General features: G+C 44.8%; 1 protein-coding gene and 1 long non-coding RNA gene across 3 annotated transcripts in view; one reads left to right on the forward strand and one right to left on the reverse strand.

The window, feature by feature from the left end:
- The window catches only part of LOC121358166 (mothers against decapentaplegic homolog 7-like), a 29643-nt gene extending 29432 nt beyond the window's left edge, over positions 1-211 (reverse strand). The window contains exon 1 of one of the 2 annotated variants that reach the window (XM_041476101.1): positions 97-211. The gene's annotated coding sequence lies outside the window, so the exon portion shown is untranslated. The remainder of the gene's footprint in view (positions 1-96) is intronic. The other variant, XM_041476102.1, reaches the window with a different exon arrangement.
- Positions 212-224: 13 nt separating this feature from the next.
- Positions 225-5184, forward strand: LOC121358167. The gene is made up of 3 exons (XR_005955843.1): positions 225-807; positions 2245-2519; positions 4406-5184. It is a non-coding gene; the product is annotated as an uncharacterized LOC121358167 (long non-coding RNA).
- The last annotated feature ends 16266 nt before the right edge of the window (positions 5185-21450 follow it).

The following is a 21450-nucleotide window of genomic DNA, read 5'->3' on the forward strand; positions in this document are numbered from 1 at the left end:
TGCGTCCCCTCTTCCTTGCCTTCTCCAGCAGTGTGCCGCGGCGGGGCGAGCCGCGCCGAGCCAAGCCAGCCGCGCGCAGCTCCCAGCGGTGCTTACGTGAGTGCGGGGCTGCCCACCGCCTGGCGACCCTCTCCTTGCTGCCAGCGCCTCTGTTTCGGTGTTTAGGGTTTTTTTTCCTCCTCTCTTCTCCTTCCTGCCTGCCTTCCTTCCCCCCCCCCCCTTCTTCTTCCTCTTCTTCCTCTTTCTCCTCCTCCTCCTTTCTTGGCTTGGATTGGTTTGGGGTTTTTTTTGTTTTTTCCTTCCCTCCACACTGCAACAAGCCTCCATCCCCGCACGAGCGCCTCCGTATTTTCCTTGCTGCTGGAGAGAGGAACCCCAGCGACAGAGCGGGGCACGGCGGGAGCGGAGCAGACGGCGGCCCGATGCCTGCGCCCCCTCTCCTCCGCTCAGTCCCCCACTCTGCTCCCCCTTGGCTCCGGCGGCGACTCGCAGTGCGCAGCGGCTCGGCCCAGGCTCGGCCCCGGCCCGCCCCGTCACGTGGGCGTCTAGACACCGTGTCGCTCCAGGGAAAAAATAATCTATGTGTTATATTTACCTCCAACCGCCTTGCACAATCGGCGATTGGGGTTGCTGAAAGGTTGTGGGTCTCCCCTTCCCCGTTCCCCCTCCCCAATCTCCATCCCTGCTCCAGGATGAGGGGGCCCCCTCCAGGAGCACGGCGAGGGTGCGGAGCGGCTGGTCTCTCCCCTACACCCAGCGGGGCAAAGCAGAGGGAGCCTCCGGGGCCGGGGTGTGCCGGAGCCCACTGTAAGTATTGAAATATTAAACCAAATCAGTCACAAAAATTAAAAAGTTTATTTACATATATATGGTTCTGGGCATCGAAAGAGGACACGGCACATAAAGCAATAATAATAATACTTTCTGCTTATACAGCACTGGTCGCCAAAGGATGGGAAAATATTTCATAGGGGGTTGGTCCACTTCAATTCTCACCAAATGCAAAGCAGAAATGATCAGCACATAGCACTCTGATATTCTCATACTACTAGTGGTAATAATCCCTTGCACCCTGGGAGCTCTGCAGATCCCACATTCCAATTGTGGACCTGCAGAGGATGGGGAAACTGAGCCACCAAGAGGCTGTGCAGCTCTACCAGCCCTGCTGCACTCTGCAGCAGAGCTGGGAAGTCCAGATAGACTTCCTAGCACTAGGTTTCGCAGGGCAGAAGCCCCCAATGGTCCCAATCCCACATGCACTCCCATGGAGGAGTAGCTCCTTTTTCATATAAGTGCAGGTGCATAAGTTTCTTCAAGGTCACTCAGTAAGTCGCTTATCACATTGGAAGGAAAAGCCAAGGCTTAAATCATGGCTACTGAAAGCTAATCTAATTCTAAAACAATTGCACCCAACTAAATGCAATACCAGCCATAAACCACATAAAATTAATACACCATGCAGGCAGGGCATCCCTGGGGTGCCTGTCCTGAATCCCTGCCTTTGGTGCTGTCAGGAGTGCAGGAATAATTTTAAAGCCCAGTCATGCAAACATTAATGTGAGCAGGTCAGGGAGTCTTCAAACAGGCATGGTACTTGCAGAATCTAGATCTAAATTAGTTAGAAAGGGGCTAGATTTTGGGACAGCCTTATTAAATGTTAATGAAACTGTTATAAATACATATTATAATATTGGCTTTTCGCAAATATTAAGATGGATGTATAATGTTAAAATAACTTTGATATAAAGAGATAGTTTTTATTTCTTATATTAACTAAACTTAGACATAGTAGTGAAATAGCTGATATAGTTATGCTTGTGATAATTGAACTGCCTGCTTGGTTGGGATAACATCCAATGAACATATGATGGAGACCCCTGCTACTGACATGCCAATTATCAGCACCCACCATCTGTAGAAAATATGGACCAAAGCCCAAACTGGAGGTGATAACAAGAATGAACCAAAACCACAGCCAAGAAATGCGCATGCTCTAGAAAGGCGGACCCTAGGAGGAGCCATGCTAAACAGTTCTTGGAACATGTAAACTAGTTTGGGGGAAAGTTTAAATATGCATAATTGTTTATGAATATGCAATAGGCTGATGTAATAGGAAAGGTATGTAAAGGGTGTCTCCAAAATAGCAGGTGTGCTCTTGGCAGAATGCCAAGCACCCAGCTGTAAATCTTTGCTTTATTGTCTTTGTCTCCTATTGTCCTTTATTAAACTTTTAATTTTTTCCAGGAGAGTGAACGTCGTTTTTCACAGTTGGGAGATTGTCTTGGGATGTAACATCTCACCTCCAAGAACCTGGGAGATCCCAAGAAGGGGAGGCGCACCCCACCAAGTTTGGCGGCCTGCTCTGTTTCTTCTGGCGTAATCGGCGGTTGCAGGTCGACACCCCCGTGAACAAGGAAAAAGACAAATAAAGCAAAGCAAAAGTAACAGGCTCCCTAAGAAACCACGGTAATTAGCCCCACAATTCTTATGCACGAAGACCCAAAGAAGAAGAAATGATTGTAAGTATTTTTCAGGGGGGCAGGTGTTGCGGTATAGCTAATCTGTGGTTAGCAATAATCCAGTTATAAATAAGAAATCCAGCCCAGGTCCATAAACCAGCCTCTGAGCTGACTGACAGAGGTTCCAACCAATAACAACTCTTCTAAAATACAAGCATTTGATTGGTTCAGAGTCTGGGGGTGCATAGAGACCAGACCAATGTCTGTATAGCACTGCGAGTTATTGAATTGCCTATAAAAGGTGGTGGGAAACAATAAACCAGGCTGTTTGGCTGATGAAGCATGGGAGGTCTGTCATGTTTTAAGTCTCAGACATACGAACATCAACGTGTCAGGTGGGTACGGGGAATGAATGGTGTGTGAATGAGAAACAGGCTGGCTATTCCGGACCTGCAAAGTGATTGAGGAGTCTCTAAGGGCTGCGGTTCTGCTCTTTGGCGAGAAAAATGGCCAGGGAGGAGACGAAGCAAGAGATAAAAGGAGTGAGAAATTCCCCCAGGGTAACTGGGACTGGGTCTCAGGGAGGGGTTGGACCCCTTGGACAAAGGGAGCCAAGGGTTTCCTAGCACAATCCACTAGGAAATGGGACAAAAAGTGAGGGCCCCCTAAAAGTTGCCAGACTGAGAGATTGGAACACACAAGAGGCTACAGCAAGTGTGGGATACAATATCCTAGAGAATCTGGGGTTGGCCAACAACATTTGAGATTTTACAATACCTGTGGGTGGATATTAACAAGTGACTTGAAGGTAAAGGTACCTTATTATTGTGTTGTCCTGTTGTGAGTGAGAATGAGTAAGAGAGACATATTAAAAATAAAAAAAAAAGTTAGTATGAATGAATGAAAGTAAATGTAATATAGATTGTTGATTTAAAGTTTATTTTCTGGAGGGAGGTGGATTGTATTATAGTATTGGAGAGGAAAAATTTTCAGTGCTGTGAAGGGTGGGTGGTGTTCAAGCTGTCTGAGGAGTGGGTCAGAGCAGGGAAACAGAGACCAGGGATGAACAGGTAAAATCCTGAGGGAAAATGGGACAAAGAACCAGTAAGTCATGTTCAAGGAAAAAAGGGAGTAAAAAGGTGCCAGCAAATATACCCCAAGATAGTCCCTTGGGACTTAAGTTAGCTAACTGGGATATTGATCCTTGTACAAAGGAGAGGATAAAGATGATTCAGTATTGTATGATAGAATGGACAAAAAAGGAAATATGACCCGACCACATCTATTGGCCTAGATATGGTTCTTTTAAAGTTTGGGTTTCAATTCGGGACTGTGGAACACCTGCATGGTAACCAATCATGGATGCTGAGAAATGGAGGCAGAGAAGGAGGGAACAAGACAAAGGCACCAATCAAGAAGTGTGATCTTAGTAGTTTGTAGAATCTATAAAAGTGTGTGTAATGTAAACAATAAACGGCTTCTGCTTGATCATATTGGTCAGTTGTTCAGGAGTCCTGGTTTACCCACGATAATTACCTAACTGGGTGGTATGGGGAAGGACAAAAGGTGAAGAAAACTGTGCCATAATGCCCCACCCATCCTGGAGAGGAATTTGCCTCTGCATTTAAATTTGCCAAAAGGTTTATGTGAGGTTGTGTGCTGTGATTTCCACCAAGTTTAATGGTGTTTAAAATGTAACTACTCCCAACAGCAAGGTGCTGCTTGGTGAATTTTATGCTGAAGGTTTCCATTAAATCCCTATAAACAGGGGAATCTGCAATTGCTGTAACTGTTTTTCATGCTCACAGCTTAAATACCAGAGTTGAGGCATAAAGGGATGATCCCTCAAACTACTACCTTGGATCTCAGAATTCATAATATTAACCCTGGAGATTGGGTAATAATCAAGTCATGGAAAGACCGGGTTCTAACCTTTCAATGGGAAGGTCCCTTTCAGGTGCTATTCACCATGGAATTGGTAGTGCAAACTACAGAGTGGAGATGGTCTCGTGCCCACAGAATTAAGGGCCTGGTGGAAGAACCAAAGGAATGGACCATAACATCCAGACCGGGTGAGACGAGATTGACTTTTAAGCAAAGACTGAAAGGCAACCAGAAAGGTCCAGGACATCCGAGAAATAAGGTCAAGCTTCCACCAGCCATCTTAAGGACTGCATAGATAATGCTTTGAGTGGGAGATTTGGATTGTATTGGTCACTGATGTAGTCGTCCTATTTGGTGGATGGGGATTGCAGGTGTCTGTTGAGGGGGAGTACATGGGAAACAGTGGGAAGTGCTGAGATGATTTGCTTGGGAATGGACAAGTGGAGTACGACGAGAGCCAATTCTCCCTCCGGAGAGACATCTGCTGATAATAGGCTATTGAATGTCACTGCATGACTGATAAGAACTATATCATCCCATTGTGAGATGCTCTGCCTAGAGGAAGGAGCCAAGCATTCCTACCCAGATATAATCTTGAGATTCTGGAACACCAGCACAGCTTCTCCACGGGATTTCCCAGAGGAACAGCTGCCTCTTGCTCTGGTTCTTCAGAGGAAGACTACACTCTTTCTACAGAATCTGTCCTGGTTTAGGGCAAATTTGGGACAAAACCTCCAAAGGGGGCCCCTCCAGAAAGCAAACCCACATGGCCCCTCCCCCCAAACGGTTCAGGAAGGACTCCTTGGAGAGAAGTGGAAAGAACCTGTTTATTTAACAGGCAAAGCACACTAACGAGCAGAAGCAAAAAGCAAGAGCAAAGCAGGAGCAAAGCAGAAGCAAGAGCCAGAGCCAAGCGAAATCAAAGCAAAAAGCAAAAGCTGCACTATGTACTGCCCCATCTCTGTGTCCCGCCAACCGTTAGCGGAGTGAGCAGACCGATAACAAAACCAAAACAAAACTTCACTCTTCAGTGCCAATCTTGAAGGCACAGAACATAATATCCAGCATAAACAGAACACACGACTGGGGATACAAGCAGCATAACGTCACCTTAGGACAGGATCCCTGCTCCAACAGAACCACACCTTACACTCCAGGGGGACTACAGCCACAATTCCAATTGGACTGCTACCAAAACTCTGACCAACAGGGTGTCAGGTTGTGTTCTGACTCTGTCAGTGTTGTTTTGGTTTACTGCATTGTTTAGTTTATCTTTTTCTTTTCTTCCCTAATAAAGAACTGTTATTCCTGCTCCCATATCTTTGCCTGAGAGCCCCTTAATTTCAAATTTATAACAATTTAGAGGGAGGGGGTTTACATTTTTCCATTTCAGGGGAGGTTCCTGCCTTCCTTAGCAGACACCTGTCTTTCGAAACTGACAGATTTTGGCACCCAACGTGAGGCTTAAGGGCATAGAACCAAAAAGGGAATAACAGTTCTTGACTAATCTAATTTTTGTGTACTGCAATAGAAACCTCTTTAAGCGACACCATGTGGTCCAGCTTACCCTGGTATGGGTGGCACGTGATCGTGGCTATATTTCTCCCCTTTGCAGGCCCTTATCTAAACATGGGTCCTATAACCAAGGCTACTCTGGCTGTTATCCGGTTTGTTTTATGGGTGAATAAGGTGAGAAATTAATGGATTTTTATCTTCCTCTGGAAAGCAGGCACATGGATTCACAGCTATCACACACTAACTGTATGTTTTTGGGGTTACTTTAATAATGGCACCTACTGTAAGGAAATTATATAGGGGGACATTTTCTCCCAACCCTTTAACCATCTCTTTGCGTCTGTCTTGGGATCTCCTCTGGTCAAGATGACCCAGAGATGTATTAAAAGTCTCTTTTCCCCAACCCAGCTGTCGAAGAAGGAGTCAGAAGTCTTCGGTTCGCATTCTCAAGGTTGTTTATTATTTCTTATCTAAATCATTTTCTGTCTGGCCTTCCGAGGTCTGTTCAGCAGATCAGTCTGAGGCACACTGCCCTCCCACGGGGCTGGCATTGTCTTTTATACTATAAACTACGTATTCGATATTTACAGTTATGTTCCAATACCTATCACCTATGTTAAACAGTGACTTTCTACTTTACACCAATCCTAGAGTGCTACCATCACCAAGAAGATGGAGGCTAGGAAGAAGAAGGAAGAAGAACAGGACAACGCCCAAATTCCTCCATCTTGCCTCCTAGACCCCTATAGTAAAAATCTTCAAAATTTCTCTTTTTACCCTATAACTACTACTATTATGCTATCTAAACTTTTGTGACCTTTAATTCTTCATATAAAGGTGTTAATTTGTTTCATGGGTTGAACTCAAAGCCACAGGAGTATTTGGCTGCATGCCAGGGTCTCCGACCCCCCCCTGCCAGGGCTTCAAAGCCCCCTGGCTGGGGCTCGGATCATCCAGGACCATCAGAGAGATGTCCTGGGCTCTGACAGGTCTGCCCCACCAGTTTTTGAAGGGTTTGGATCCACTCTAAATACTAACAATATCATGATATCATACAGTGGCTGGTGTTGCTGATAGGCCTGTTCTATTTAGCATTCAGAGAGAAGGGAAGATTAACCTGGATAACCAGCCTGACACCTACCCCAGAAGCTGACACTGCACCAGAGCCTAGGGATGCTGCTGCCCCAGAGCCTGACCCTGCCCCACAGCCCACCCCAGATATGAACTACCCAGATTGGGTGGGGGGTCTGGTGAAGGAGATACGTGAGATGGGCCAGATGCTGAAGGAGTACATTTCCCCAGCTGGTGAGAAGCCCTCCCCCTGCCTCGAAGAGGGAGAGTCTAACAGTGCAGCAGTGGAACCCACAGATGTTACAACTGTCCAGGTTCCAGCTGAACTGCAAAGGCAGTCAGAGCCAGCAGCAGTTGCCCCTGTAGAAACAAGGCAATCTAAGATGAAATCAGAGCACCCAGATAGGGGAGGGCCCTCACAACCCACAGAGGAGCCAGAGGTTGCAATCATCACCGAGTCCCTGACATAAGAAAGTCTCTGTAATCTGCACAAAGACATTGTAAGATGAAGACGTGAGGCTTATACAACCTGGCTACTTTGGGCCTGGGACCTTATGGGTACAGGCATCCAGGTGGATGGTGGTAAGGCAAGGAATCTGGGACCCTTGACCCAGGACTCAGTTATGAATCAGATTTTTGTAAGGGAGTGAGAGTCCCTTTCCCTCTGGGAGTGGCTTTTAATAAGTGTCAGAGAGAGGTTTGTCCACAGGGAAAGAATGCAGAAGCACTACCACAGAATGCACTGGAAGACCCTTGAGGAAGGGATCCAACAGCTGAGAGAAGTGGCAGTATTAGAGGTACTTTTTTGGAGGGATGGACAGCATGATAATGACCCCGACAAGGTCAGTTGCACAGGGCAAATGTTGTGGAGTCTGGCAAATCTAGGGCCATCTCAATACACCACCTTCATTGCAATGATTAATGCCGATACCAACCGAGAGACAGTGGGTTCTGTTGCCAACAAGCTTACAAATTATGAAAGTATGATCAATGGCCCAATGCAGGCTCATGTCTCTGCTGTGGTCAAGGAACTCAAGAGATGAGGGAAAAGAGGGAGGAGGTGAGGAGGAACAGTTCCCAACATTTCACCAGTCCAAGTCACAGGCCCCAAAGCCAGAACCCAATGTTCCCCAGCTAGAGAGAGAGGGTACACCCCACAACCTGACCTATGGTTCTTTCTGCATGACCATGTGGAAGACATGGGAAGGTGGGATGGGAAACCCACTTCTGTCCTGGCAGCACGAGTGCGTCAACTCAAAGTCACCCCGACTACCAGTGCTGGGGTGGATGTTTAAAGGAAAGGTTCCCACTACTCACCACGCCACTGACATCACATGGAGCAAGTGGATTGCTCTCATCATGCAGCGCACCCATATTGCAAACCTGAATTGCCCTGGTATTTTGGAGATAATTACAAACTGGCCAGAAGGTGAAAACTTTGTTCTCATTGATGAAGAGGAACAAGAGCTAGTGACATGTGCCAACAAAGCTCCACCATTCAACCAACTACCAGCAGAGGACACACGCTACGCCCTTTTCACTGACGGTTCCTGTCGCATCGTAGGGATGTACTGGAAGTGGAAAGCAGCCGTATGGAGCCCCACACGACAGGTTGCACAAGCTACCGAAGGAGAAGGTGGATCAAGTCAACTTGCTGAACTCAAAGCTGTTCAGCTGGCCCTGGACATTGCTGAGAGAGACAAGTGGCCAAACCTCTACCTTTATACTAATTTGTGGATGGTAGCCAATGCTCTGTGGGGCTGGCTGTAAAGGTGGAAAAAGGCCAACTGGCAGCATAGAGGAAAGCCAATCTGGGCTGCTGGTGTATTGGCGGCTACCAGCCGGGCTATGCCTGGTGGGCTGCCTTGGCCAGGATAGCTCAGTGGTGCTCAGCACAGCCTGTCCGAGCTCCCAAGCAGCTGTTAGCCGCAGGCAACCTTAGCAAGCTCAAATGATATCAGCTCTTAGTGATTACCAGCTCTTTGTGATTTCAGCCGGGAGAGAGAGGAGAAGCGCTGTGTGAGGTTCTGAAGAATTCTTTATTGGGGTCTTCCACGAAGGTTCTCAGTGACAGCTCTTCTGCTGAACTGGGCAGAAGTAGGGGTTTATATACCTTACAGGGGTTTTGGAAATTATCCAATAGTAAGGGCCAAGGGAAAGTGACCTATAGGCTTACAGAGAGATAAGCAAGAGTCCGAAGGTGGAAGAGGGGGGCTTCTAAGGTCCAGTCATCATGACTTGGCATCTCCTATCTTAGGCTTCTGACCGCCAAGGAGCCATTGCAGGCCCTGGGCCTACTACACTGATGAATGGAAAGACATTGACACTTGGGTAGACAAGTTACCTGTGAAAGTCCATCATGTAGATGCCCATATCCCCAAGAGTCGGGATAATGTGGAACACTGAAATAACGAGCAGGTAGATCAGGCAGCAAAAATAGAGGTGTCGAAGGTAGACTTAGGTTGGCAACATAAGGGGGAGTTGTTCCTAGCTCAATGGGCCCATGATGCCTCAGGTCAGCGGGGCAGAGATGCCACCTATAAGTAGGCACGAGACTGAAGGGTGGATTTAACCATGGACAGTATTTCTCAGGTTATCCATGACTGTGAGACGTGTGCTGCCATCAAACAGGCCAAGCGAGTGAAACCCCTATGGTATGGTGGGCGGTGGTCCAAGTACAAGTATGGGGAGGCCTGGCAGATTGACTACATCACACTGCCCCAGACACGCCAAGGCAAGCGCTATGCGCTCACAATGGTAGAAGCCACCACTGGATGGTTGGAGACATACCCTGTGTCTCATGCCACTGCCCGGAACACCATCTTGGGCCTGGAAAAGCAAGTCCTGTGGAGACATGGTACCCCTGAGAGAATCGAGTCGGACAACGGGACCCATTTCAATAATGTCCTTATCAACACCTGGGCCAGGGAACATGGTATTGAATGGATATATCATATCCCCTATCATGCACCAGCTGCCAGGAAAGTTGAACGGTGCAACGAACTACTTAAGACTACCCTGAAGGCACTTGGGGGGGAACGTTTAGAAATTGGGAAATGAACTTAGCAAAAGCCACCTGGTTAGTCAATACCCGAGGGTCCATCAATCGAGCTGGTCCTGTCCAGTCTGAACCCTTGCACACAGTGGATGGAGATAAAGTCCCTGTGGTACATATGAAAGGTATTTTAGGAAAGATTGTTTGGATTAATCCCACCTCAGACAAAGACAAACCCATACGTGGAATTGTTTTTGCTCAAGGACCTGGTTACACTTGGTGGGTAATGCAGAAAGATGGAGAAAGCCGTTGTGTACCACAGGGAAACCTAGTCTTAAGTGAGAACTGTGTGTAAGGTTTTATTGTGATGCAGATGGAAATAGAATAAGGGGTGGATAATGTCCTGGATTGCCAAGCAAATTGTATTCTATTTGCCATCTGTATGGCAGTTGTCTTCTGTTAAGTGGGCAGTTTTCCTTATCTCTTCCACAACCAATCTTCCCTCCGGGGAGATGAACTATAGCATCCCATTGTGAGATGCTCTGCCCAGAGGGAGGAGCCAAGCATTCCTACCCAGATATAATCTTGAGAGTCTGGAACACCAACACAGCTTCTCCACGGGATTTCCCAGAGGAACAGCTGCCTCTTGCACTGGATCTTCAGAGGAAGACTACACCCTTTCTACAGGATCACTGGTCCAACAGAACCACACCCATCACTCCAGGAGGACTACAGCCACAATTCCAATTGGACTGCTACCAAAACTCTGACCAACAGGGTGTCAGCTTGTATTCTGACTCTGTCAGTGTTGTTTTGGTTTACTGCATTGTTTAGTTTATCTTTTTATTTTCTTCCCTAATAAAGAACTGTTATTTCTGCTCCCATATTTTTGCCTGAGAGCCCCTTAATTTCAAATTTATAACAATTCCGAGGGAGGTGGTTTACATTTTTCCATTTCAGGGGAGGCTCCTGCCTTCCTTAGCAGATACCTGTCTTTCAAAACCATGACACACTGTTATGACCCATCCAAATTATGCTGAAGAAGCAAACCAATCTAGAAGACCCCCACAAAGAAGCCAAAGAGACCTATGAAAAGCATGAGTGGAAAATGGGAATGAATTGCTCGAGCCAAACGACTCCAAAAAGGAAAAGGGGGGATTGTTATAGATGGGTAATATGATGATTGGCTCTCGCAATTAAGGGATGAATATTGTGTGTATGTTAAGAGAAGTTTTGTTGATGTATGGTTATGTTATTGTAGTTTGTTGTTTGGACATCTGTTCTCCCCATAGTCCACTTCCCCCCCCTTGAGAACAGCCCCGGACAGTGTGTCTTCCTTCCTGCTTCCCTGGGCAGGATCCCGTCCTCCTAGGGAATGCTGACCTTGTGCTAAAGCATTGGGTGTTTTGAATGCTGGAAGCTGTCCCCCCCCCCCGTATTGTTGCCACCAGACAACCTTGGTTGTCAGGGTTTTCAGGGACATGTGGAGGGAGGGTGTGTACATGTGCCCCTTGTATGGGGCAGTTGGGAATGGGGAAAGCTTATTGCTGGGGAGGCTTGGCATGACAACACCTCACCTCCAATCAAGTTGCAAGAAGGTCTCCACCAATTGACGGCAAAGAAGAGTTGACTGGCAGACTTTGGGATGGACCAGGGTTGGCTGATGCAATACCAGGGATATAAAAGACGGAGCCGCCATTTCGTGGATGAGCCTCTGGCACTTGGCCACCTTCCCAATGCTGTCCCTTTTTCCTTATTCAGTCCTTTGTTGAGTTTGTTGAGGTTTAATAAACCTTTGAAATTTTAAAGTGAGCGGTAGCTTCTCACACTAGAAAAGGAGGCTATAAATACCTCTTAGTCCTCACAGACACTTTTTCAGGTTGGCCAGAAGCTTTCCCTTGTAGAACAAATAAAGCTAGAGAAGTTGTTAAATCTTTAGTGCAAGAAATTTTTCCACAATTTGGAATACCTAGGAAAATTAATTCTGATAGGGGACCACATTTTGTAGCCCAGGTACTGCAGAAAGTAAGTCATTTATTAAGAACACAAGGGCAAAAGCACAAACTTAGAAACAAGATAAAGAATGGCACTTACTTTTAAGACATGCAATATTTGTAAAGAATTAAAAATCAGTAGAAAAAGGGGGGATTGAAAGGAGTTGATTAATAGTTAACTTATGTAAGAATGAGTTAACTATTAAGAGTCAACAAATATTAATCATAAGCCTAAGAAGCAGGATGTGCCTTAGCCTTGTCAAGATAAGAGGAACAAAACCTGTTGAAACCAGAGGGGGAAAAAAAACAAACCACTGAACCAGCCAGCGAAGGACTGCACATGCTTCAGCAAGAAAGGTGAAAAGTGCAAAGTGAGGAAGACTGCCAGCCTCCATCGGAATGGCCCCCAAGGAAGACTCGGAGCCTTCCTCAGTGCAACAACCAAAGTACACTGTGCTTGCACGTCACGTATGCTAATGATATTAATGACTTTTGAGAATTAATTTGCATAACCACTCCTATCCCAATGAATGTAATGAATATGCATGAAATTTAACCATATATTGTGCTGTGTAAAGTTCTGAGTGTGTGTGTTAGGAGGAACGATCCCCCACGTGCCCAGTGCCGAATAAAGCAAATACCCACCTCAATGAGTCAGTCTCTGAGGTGACCCTTGGCTCAGTGTTGAAGCGAATCATGGCCAGGGCCCAAGCTTTGATTGGGAAGGTTTCCCTAGAATACTTACAAGCAAACTTTTATTAATATAACCAAAGGAATGCATATAAGTAACATAATTATCTTAGAGCTAAATCTCTTTATACATACTTTATGTATTAACATTATCTGGATCCAGAAACATATTACAATCACACAGTTAACCTTAAGTCTTTCTAATAGATAGTCATGTCAAAATTTACAACTTAGCAAAAACATAAATTAAGTTTTAATTATGAAATGGAATGCAAACATATTGACTTCTTGCAATTATTTATTTCTTCACTTGCTAAATGACACATATAATAATTAAATACACCTGCATGGAACTTAATATTTAAATTAGCTAATTTTCTTTCACAGAAGGTATATATAAGTTTATAAATCCAGGTCTGGAACATTACAATTATATTAACATTAACTCCCTAAGTTGTTTCAAAAGATAAGAACATGACTTCAGAAGAGCTGATCTTCCCCTGAACAGGGGGACAGATCAAAATACCCAATAACTGGTAACAACACATCTCTTTCTCATTAATGGAGACAGTGATTAAACAGACAGAACCTTGGGTAACAATTTAAAATTACAAGGGAATGTTTCTGCTTAGGGATGAAAGGAATGAGGGACTTGTCTTTACAAACTGTAGGTCTGCTGATAAATAAAATTGGATACTGAGACATGAAAGAAACAATGAGAAGAACCATAAATTCCATAAAGAATTCCACTGAGTGACACAAGGAAAAGAGAAAGTGGGGGGTTATACATTAGAAGGGGGTCATAAGTATTAGGCATTTCAGGAAAATCTGTACCTCTCAAGTACCTCAACCAATGGGGAAAGAGAGAGGGACATGCAGTCAGGAAATTAGGATAAAAAGGAGGCTGCATCCCCCAAAAATTTGAGAGACCCCAGGGGAAATGCCCCATGGCCTCTCCCTTTATTTGAATAAAGTAACAGGACTCCTCTGTCTCCTTTTTGGACATAAACCTCTAGTGTTTGTGGATTAATTTTCCTGACAATTTGGGGGCTCTTGTCCCTGATATTTCCACCATCCGGGGGCAGTGGGCAGTGAGCGGAGCTGAAGGCATGCCTCACCCAGTTTCAGTGATCAGCTCCCCTTGCTGGTGGCCAGCACCGTGTGATAGATGGAGTTCCCGAGACTGTCCAGGAGACAGACGAGTGGTGGACCGGGGAGTCTGTGAAGAGTCCACAGGGAAGGACCACTAAAAATCTCACCAGTGAGTAAAATGGGATCTCTGGGGAGTAAACCTGGGAGGGCACCCATGGAGGGTTTCAAAGTAAAGCCGGGAAGGGGTCCCAGCAAAAGGGATGACGATCCCAAAATATCTCCAAAGAATCCCTTGGAAGAATGTGGAGTTGGTTTAGACATTCTCCCAAAGGTAATTAAGGACATAGATGCCCAAAGGGGGCAATAAGAGAAAGTCAAGAAGGTGTCTCGAGAATCCATGGTCATGGGGGGCAATAAGGGGAGTCAAGAAGGGGTCTTGACAACAGGGGATGTACGGATAGTGTTGGTGTGTTGGAACAGAATTGGTTGAAGGGGGGTGTGGAGAGATATGGTTGAGGCAAGGAGTGGCAGGACTGGGCGCAGAGGTCCAGGACCGGGAGCACAGGCTGGGGGTCTGTGGGGGCTGTGGGGCAGCCAGGGCTCAGCATCAGGTGGTGCCTGATCCTGCCACCCCTGGGCAGGGGCAACAGTGGCTGTGGCCCACATGAGGCTGCGGGATGCCCTGGCCCAGTGAGCCCAGTGAGCCTGTGGGAGACCCCGGCCGCATGTGATGATGCTGGCTGTGCCGACCAGGAGCGCTGGGCAGAGTGGGGGACTGCATTTGGACACTGTGGCAGGACAGAGACCGGCTCTGTTTTACAGTGTGTGATAAAGAGAGAGAGAACAAGGAGGAAGGAACATCCGGGAAATGTAGATTGTACATGGAAAGATTAGCACTTTCTTTTAAGGATTTTGTTTGGTTCACTGGAGAAATGAATGGTTTTGAGCTGTGGGAGAATGAATACCCATAGGCAGTAGCGGGGGGGGGGGAGGACTGGGGACTGGAGGAAGGACAGAATAAGCCTCTGGATGAACTGGTTAGGAAGCTTATGTAGGAAGGGATGAGGAAAAGGCAAAAGCAAAGGCAAAGGTGATGGCAGAAGTGCCAGGTTTAAAAATAAAAAGGGGGAATCTATAGGGAGTTACCTTAAGTGAGATTAGATAAAGTTGTTTATGTGTTAAACTTTTTACATCCTTGTCCTAGGGTGATGTTATGATGCTTGTATCCCAAATCATCTATTCTGTTTATGCTGGACATTATATTCTGTGCCTTCAAGACTGGTTCTGAGAGCGAAGGCTGGGAGAAGAAGAAGCACAGAGTTTCGTTATCAGAGACTGCACTCACTCCTCCACATTCTGCCCTGGAAAATGTTTGTAAAAATATTAAGGTATGTATCGATGCTGGGCAACCCCAATGTAGGGAATGACGTGCAATGACTCCATGATTCAGAAGGCTGAATAATTGCTTTATTAAGCTATACTATATTACACTAATACTATACTAAAAAAAAACCCGTGACTGTCTGAGACAGCCAGGACACAGCTTTGACCCAGTTGGCCAAGGAATCCAAACAACCTTCACCGGTGTCCATTTAACAAACCCCTTTTGGTAAGCAATCTCCATAACACATTCCACATGTGCAAAACAACAGGAGCAGTGAATTGAGATAAGAATTGTTTTCTCTTCTTCTCTGAGGTTCTCACTGCCTTGCCCAGGAAAATTCCTTGGGAAACTTGTGCCTGCTGCTCTCTGTGAAGAGAGCTGTGGCCACAGGTATAGGTTAAAGATTTGATTCCTGGAAGGTGGACTGGCTCAGTGAAATTACTAATGTGAAGGAAGGGACATGTGTGTTCTGACAGAGAATGACCCTCATTGGGTTTTTGCTCATTGTGCTAAGTCTTATTTGGAATATATAGGAAGGAGTAGGATGGGTGGTTCCACAGCTGAAGTAGAATGAGTCAGTGACACTGGCTACTAGGCGGATTGAAGCATGGACCCTCAAAGAACATGCTGTGAAGATGATAATTCAAGGCAGAGCAAATGGGGATATTGACTCACGCTGAAAACTTGAATTTAAGTTGGTGGATGTTACCTTTAGTTCTTTGTATTTTTCTACAGAGAGGTTGGTAGTGCTGAGTGATGTGTCTTGTACCATTTCCGTTTGCGTGGCACTGTTCCCAAAGTAGGGGAATTTAATGTACCTAGGGGAGAAGTGTTGCCTTTGCATAGGGGTGTTGAATTAGTAATTAAGGTTCCATGCTTTGAACAACTAGGTTAGTTGTCCATTATGATAGCAGCAACCAGTTGTAAAGTTAAGTGGATGCTACTTAGTTCTAAGTGGTGACTAGGCAGATGACTTAGTTTCTAATTCTGTGTGGAGAAAAATCTATTCAACTAAAAGTGAAAGTGTCATCCTGCCATAAATGTGTCATTAAGGGACTGTGGGGTCTGTAATAACATTTGAAAATTCATTTTCTATGTGCCTTGTTGGTGCATCTTTATTGTTGGTGCATGGTTATGAACATCAGGATTTTGAGGGTATGTGTTGTATGGGCTTGTTAGGTCATAGTGGATCAGTTCACAGGAGTTTTGGATTTGAAGGAAGAAGTTAGTAGTTTGCAGGTGAATGAAGGATGGAAATGGTTGAGTGGTTTCCTTGCAAGTTGGGGTATTGTTAAACAGTTTGGGGTATTGTTGGAAGTTGGGTTGTTAATTTCACTGGTGGTTGTCATCATTGCTTTGTGTTTCCCCTGTCTGCTTTGATTTTTGAAAGGGCCCTGCAAAAGTCCTTAGCAGTTGTGTTTGTGGTTCAAATACAAAAAAAAGGGGGAATTGTGGAAGAGGTTTTACAGTGACTTCTGTGAGCCAGAGAGAAGTTCGATAAGAGGATCCATGTTTACCCCTGAAAGAATTTTCTACCAGGGTCGTTGACATAGAAACCAAGAGAGAATGATAAATAAGAGAAACCTGCAACTGTCTATTCCAATAAGCACTTTGTCTTTCCTGACCAATGAGTATAAGTGGAAACTTATGAGTTTTGTAAGAATGTATAAAAAGCATGCATGCTATAATAAAACCAGGTTTGAAGCCTTCTGAAAATGGAGTGTTGCTTTGTATTGTGACTGTCTCAACTACGAAAACCACTGGGTGCAGATCCTCAGTAATCTTGTTAACAGCTCTTAGGTCCTGTACTACTTGATATAATCTATCAGGCCTTTTAACAGGTAAAATGGGAGTATTAAAATTAAATTGATACTCTTTTAATAGTCCAAACTGCAAAAAGTTCTCAATTACTGGCCGAATCCCTTTTCTATCTTCCTTTTTCAAAGGGTACTACCTGATCTTAAATGGTTGTTTTCCTTCTTTAAGCTTAACTTGCACAGGAAGTTCATTCTTTACCCTCTCTGGTATGTTAGAGGCCCATACCCCAGGAAACACTTGATCCATTATTTTTGCTAATTTCATCCTCATTTTCAATTTTGGTCTCACTAATTGTTAACATTAAGCTTAGTATGTCTACATATTATTGATTCTTTACCTCCAAAATAATCTCCCTGTCTTTAAATGTGATCTTTGTTTCTAGCTGTTTAACAGTGCCTTTGGAGAGCTAGGCATATACAAAACCCTATGAATCTCCACTTGTTTTCTAAGTTTATATTTTGATGGTTTGCAAAAATATGCTTTTTCAGATTGGCCAGTTGCTCCCCTTACTATAACATAATCATTTGTCATAGGCATTAAGGCTTTATTTAACACTGAGTAGGTTGCCTCTGTGTCTACTAAAAATAAACAAACTTAAGGTTCACAAGGATAGCCCTTCGGACAAGCAACCTCTAATAAACTCAGTGTCTTCTGATTTCTATTTTTATTCATAGGACACTTCAGCTACTTATTTCTCACTCACTCTACTTAAACTTTGCTTCACAAAATCTCCCAGTCCTTTCTTAGTTTTCTTCTCACACATTCTAATCTTCAAAATCAGCTTGATTAAAGCGTTGTTTCCACTGACACAGGGCACACTCACTTTGTTGCTTTGCAAAATAACAATAATATTGTCTTGCACAAACTCCTAAAGATCAAGTCCAAACTATTAAGGTAAAGGGACCCCTTTAATCTGTCTAGCCATGGTTAAAACAAATTGGTCTCATACAAAAGGTTGCCTCTGTCACAGCAAAAAATCTCATATGCCCACAAACACAACATAACCCCTGTCCCCTCTCAAATTCATGAGAGTCAAGGCTAAGTTGCTGCAGGAGGGAAATTCCTGGAATTCCTTTAATTTGTTTTAATACAGTTTAGCATACATAAATCACCACACTGTATTTTTTTCCGCATAAAATGCTGCACTTGTTGCAAACAAATCTTAAAATTTCTACAAACACAACTGTAGAGTCCCGAGAATTAAATTACCACAATGCAGGAGAAAAACTACACAATCCCCTTGTATCCCAAATCCCAGGAATCAATTATAATAAGCTGTCTTTATTAGAGTTCTAACAGCCCACAAACACCTGTTCAAGCTAAAACTCTTCTAAAAAGGTTGCCTAAATGGCCGAACCCTTTCAACTCAGGCTCAATCTTAACACACAGGTAATACGGCTGACACAAAACAAAATTACTAGTTTATTACAATTATAACTTCTACACAATAACCAGTAAAATCTCACACTACACTAGATTGTTGTAGTGTGTTTTTATACTTTGTAATGGTTTTGTTTTTGTATCTCCTTATTTTTCCCAAATGGTTTACCCCTGATTGTACCCCCTCCCTCTACCTGTGTAACCCCTCTCCTTTGTTGAGATCATCCCCAAATCCTCTCCCCTGGCTCTCTGTCAATCACTCAGCATCCTATCCTTTCTATCCAGAACTTTCGGTCCAGGTCATCAAGTGATTAGTCAGAGGCCAGGGGTCAACCCCCCAAGTGCTACCCCATATGCTATCCCAAATGTCCATTCCCTAAGTTTTCACCCCTGAAGTTTTTTTATTGGTCATCAAATTTATCTACTTTTTGTTTCACACCTCCCTTTAAATGTAACCTTGGCACCTCTCCCGGGCACTCTGAGCAGGAGGCCCCCTGAGGTGTGGGAGCTACCATGAGCTCCAAATAAAACCTTGGATTAACCCCTGCTAAGAGTCGACCCTTTCATCCTCTACCGATGTCACTAACATCTCTTCTGCTGCAAAGGCGACTAGCCTTAGCTGCCTTCAGTACCCTCGGGGCACGAGAGAGTGTCCCCCCGCTGTCGGCCGTGTGGGGACTGTTCCCCCGCTGTCTGCTGAGTCAGGGCTGGCCGGGGTTCGTGGGGGGCTCCCAGGGAGACAGAGACACTAGATGAATCTAAAGTAATCTAAAGTTGCAACTTTGCAAACTCCACAAGGAGAGGGACCACAAAGGCACCATGTTACAGCGTTCGACTCTTGCCTCTCAGGTTCCACAGGCAAAGGATTGGTTAATACTGAAACACGAAGCATTGACGAGAGACTGTTTATACTCAAACACTAGGTGTCACAGGGAATACCATTCTTCGAAACTAGAAAGTCCACACACACAAACTCACTGGGAAAGGGGTGTCTCTTAAAGTGCTCACTTTTCTCTACACAACACACAGCATGCAACATTTCAGCATCTACCTACATTAGCATCTTCTAACATTCACACATTCTGGGTACAATCAAAATAACAGTACACAGTCAAATAGCAGTAATACACTGGAATTTGCCTAGTTCACCCCCAGAAGTGCTAGCGGGTCCCCTCGACACGGCAAATTACCCTTTAGCTGGCAAGTAAACCCTACAATGTTTGCAAGCAACCTTATGGGCCCTTGTTATGCACAGAGCGTCCCCTTGTAACTTACCAACTGTCCCCTCAGCTACGCGTACATACGACTTACAAACTAATTTCTATAATTATAAACATATCCTTTGTCTGTAATGCTAGCAGTCTTGTCTGCCCCCACAATGAGCAGACGGGGAGCAGAGGTCTCTCTAGGAATAAATATCCTGGTGGTGCCTAGAGGTGTCCACTGCCCAACTTGGTCTCGCAGTGAACAGAGAAGTCCTGCCGTGGTTGCCAAAATGAAGCATGGATAGATGACTCTTCAACTACTTAAAGTTGAAAAGTGGTATGTTTATTACAGTGCCGGGTACAAATGGAATAATTTCTAAAGGTATGTGCGCTCTTTGAGAGTCAACTCTCCTTTTGTCCCTTAACTTGTTGTATATGCATTAAGTTTCGCAATAGGTTCGTGCATATTTGTTGCCGTTGAGTTAGGAACAGCTAAAAGAAGGCAACGTTGAGTCCAACGTTCAGAAGGCATAAAGCGAGGTTTATTAGGAACTACACATATTTATAGACAGGATCGTACACCCAGAACCTGATTGATCCTTAAACAACACCCCTCACACCATTGCTTAATTAGGAGCAACAGCTTCTTCTAAATCTCTTTCCATAAACATCACGTACAAACATTCCACATGTTCACAAACACCAGGTGCAGAGATTAAGATAAGAATTGTTTTAATTCTTTCTCTGAGCTTTCTCACAACTTCCCCAGGACGATGCCTGGGAAAGTTATCTGTTTCTCTTTCTGACTAAACTGTCAGCATCCACAGGTCCCCCTTTTTTGTTTAAAGCAGAAGGCAGCATTTATAATCCTCTTCAGGGCCCATTGCAGAAAGGAGAACAAACACAGCTCAAGAGGTCCCTTTAGCAATTTGCCGGTTATCAATCAGAACCTCAATCAGACGCTGACTTAGAATGATCAGGGAGATTCTCCAACACATACCATCGAATTCTTTACAATCACATCCTTTTACTAACATCAGGTCTATGTTGTTCCTTCTTACAAGAAATCCTTACTAATTCTAATACAGTAACAAAACATCGTTAGTCTGCTCAAAGAACTGGCAGTCTAACTCATCAACAACCCTTTTCCAGAAACAAAGAAAAAGATAGAATGCTCATTCCCTACTCGTAGAGGGACCATCTGATGGAGGATCAGCATCTTGATCATCGTTCGAAGGTTGCCTGTTGGCCACATTCTGTTTTTGATGTCGCAAGTCAGGGCAAACACACCTTGCAGGTATCCACCATACCCCAGTATTTGTGGAAACACATGCATACCTGTGACCCCAAGCGATAAGCTGGCACAGGCCCTCCCACTTATTAGTGGCTAGGTCCTGTATCCGGACTTTCGCTCGAGGCAGGTGCGTCTCACCTGAAGACTGCAACGAGAAAAAGTAATTTAAAATGACAGGATTGTTTGAATTTTGTGGCACTGTAAGATGATTGTATATAGAGCTTTTTCCAATCAGCTGTGCGGGGTTCCTCCAGGCATTCCCCTTTTTTGTTTTTCCAGAACGTACTTTAAAGTATCATGAGCATGTTCAACAACAGCTTGATCAGTTGGAGCATGTGGAATACCAAGTTTATGTGAGACTCCCCATAGGCGCAAAAACTGCGGCGTCTTCTGTGAGATGTAGGCGGGACCATTATCAGTTTTCACAGAAGAAGGTATACCCAAAATCGCAAAAGCCATCCTCCAATGGACAATCACATCCCGACCCTTTTCTCCAGTATGAGTAGATGCCCACATAGCAGAGGAGAAGGTGTCAATAGACATGTGCACATACTTAAGTCGGTCAAATTCGGCAATATGAGTGACATCTGATTGCCAAAGCTGCGAAGCTTTTAGGCCTCTGGGGTTTGTTGCATTAGTATTAATCAAGTCATAATAAGCAGCCTAGCT

This window comes from Pyrgilauda ruficollis, unplaced genomic scaffold (genome assembly GCF_017590135.1).
Source record: "Pyrgilauda ruficollis isolate IOZ18807 unplaced genomic scaffold, ASM1759013v1 scaffold378, whole genome shotgun sequence".
Lineage (NCBI taxonomy): Eukaryota > Metazoa > Chordata > Aves > Passeriformes > Passeridae > Pyrgilauda > Pyrgilauda ruficollis.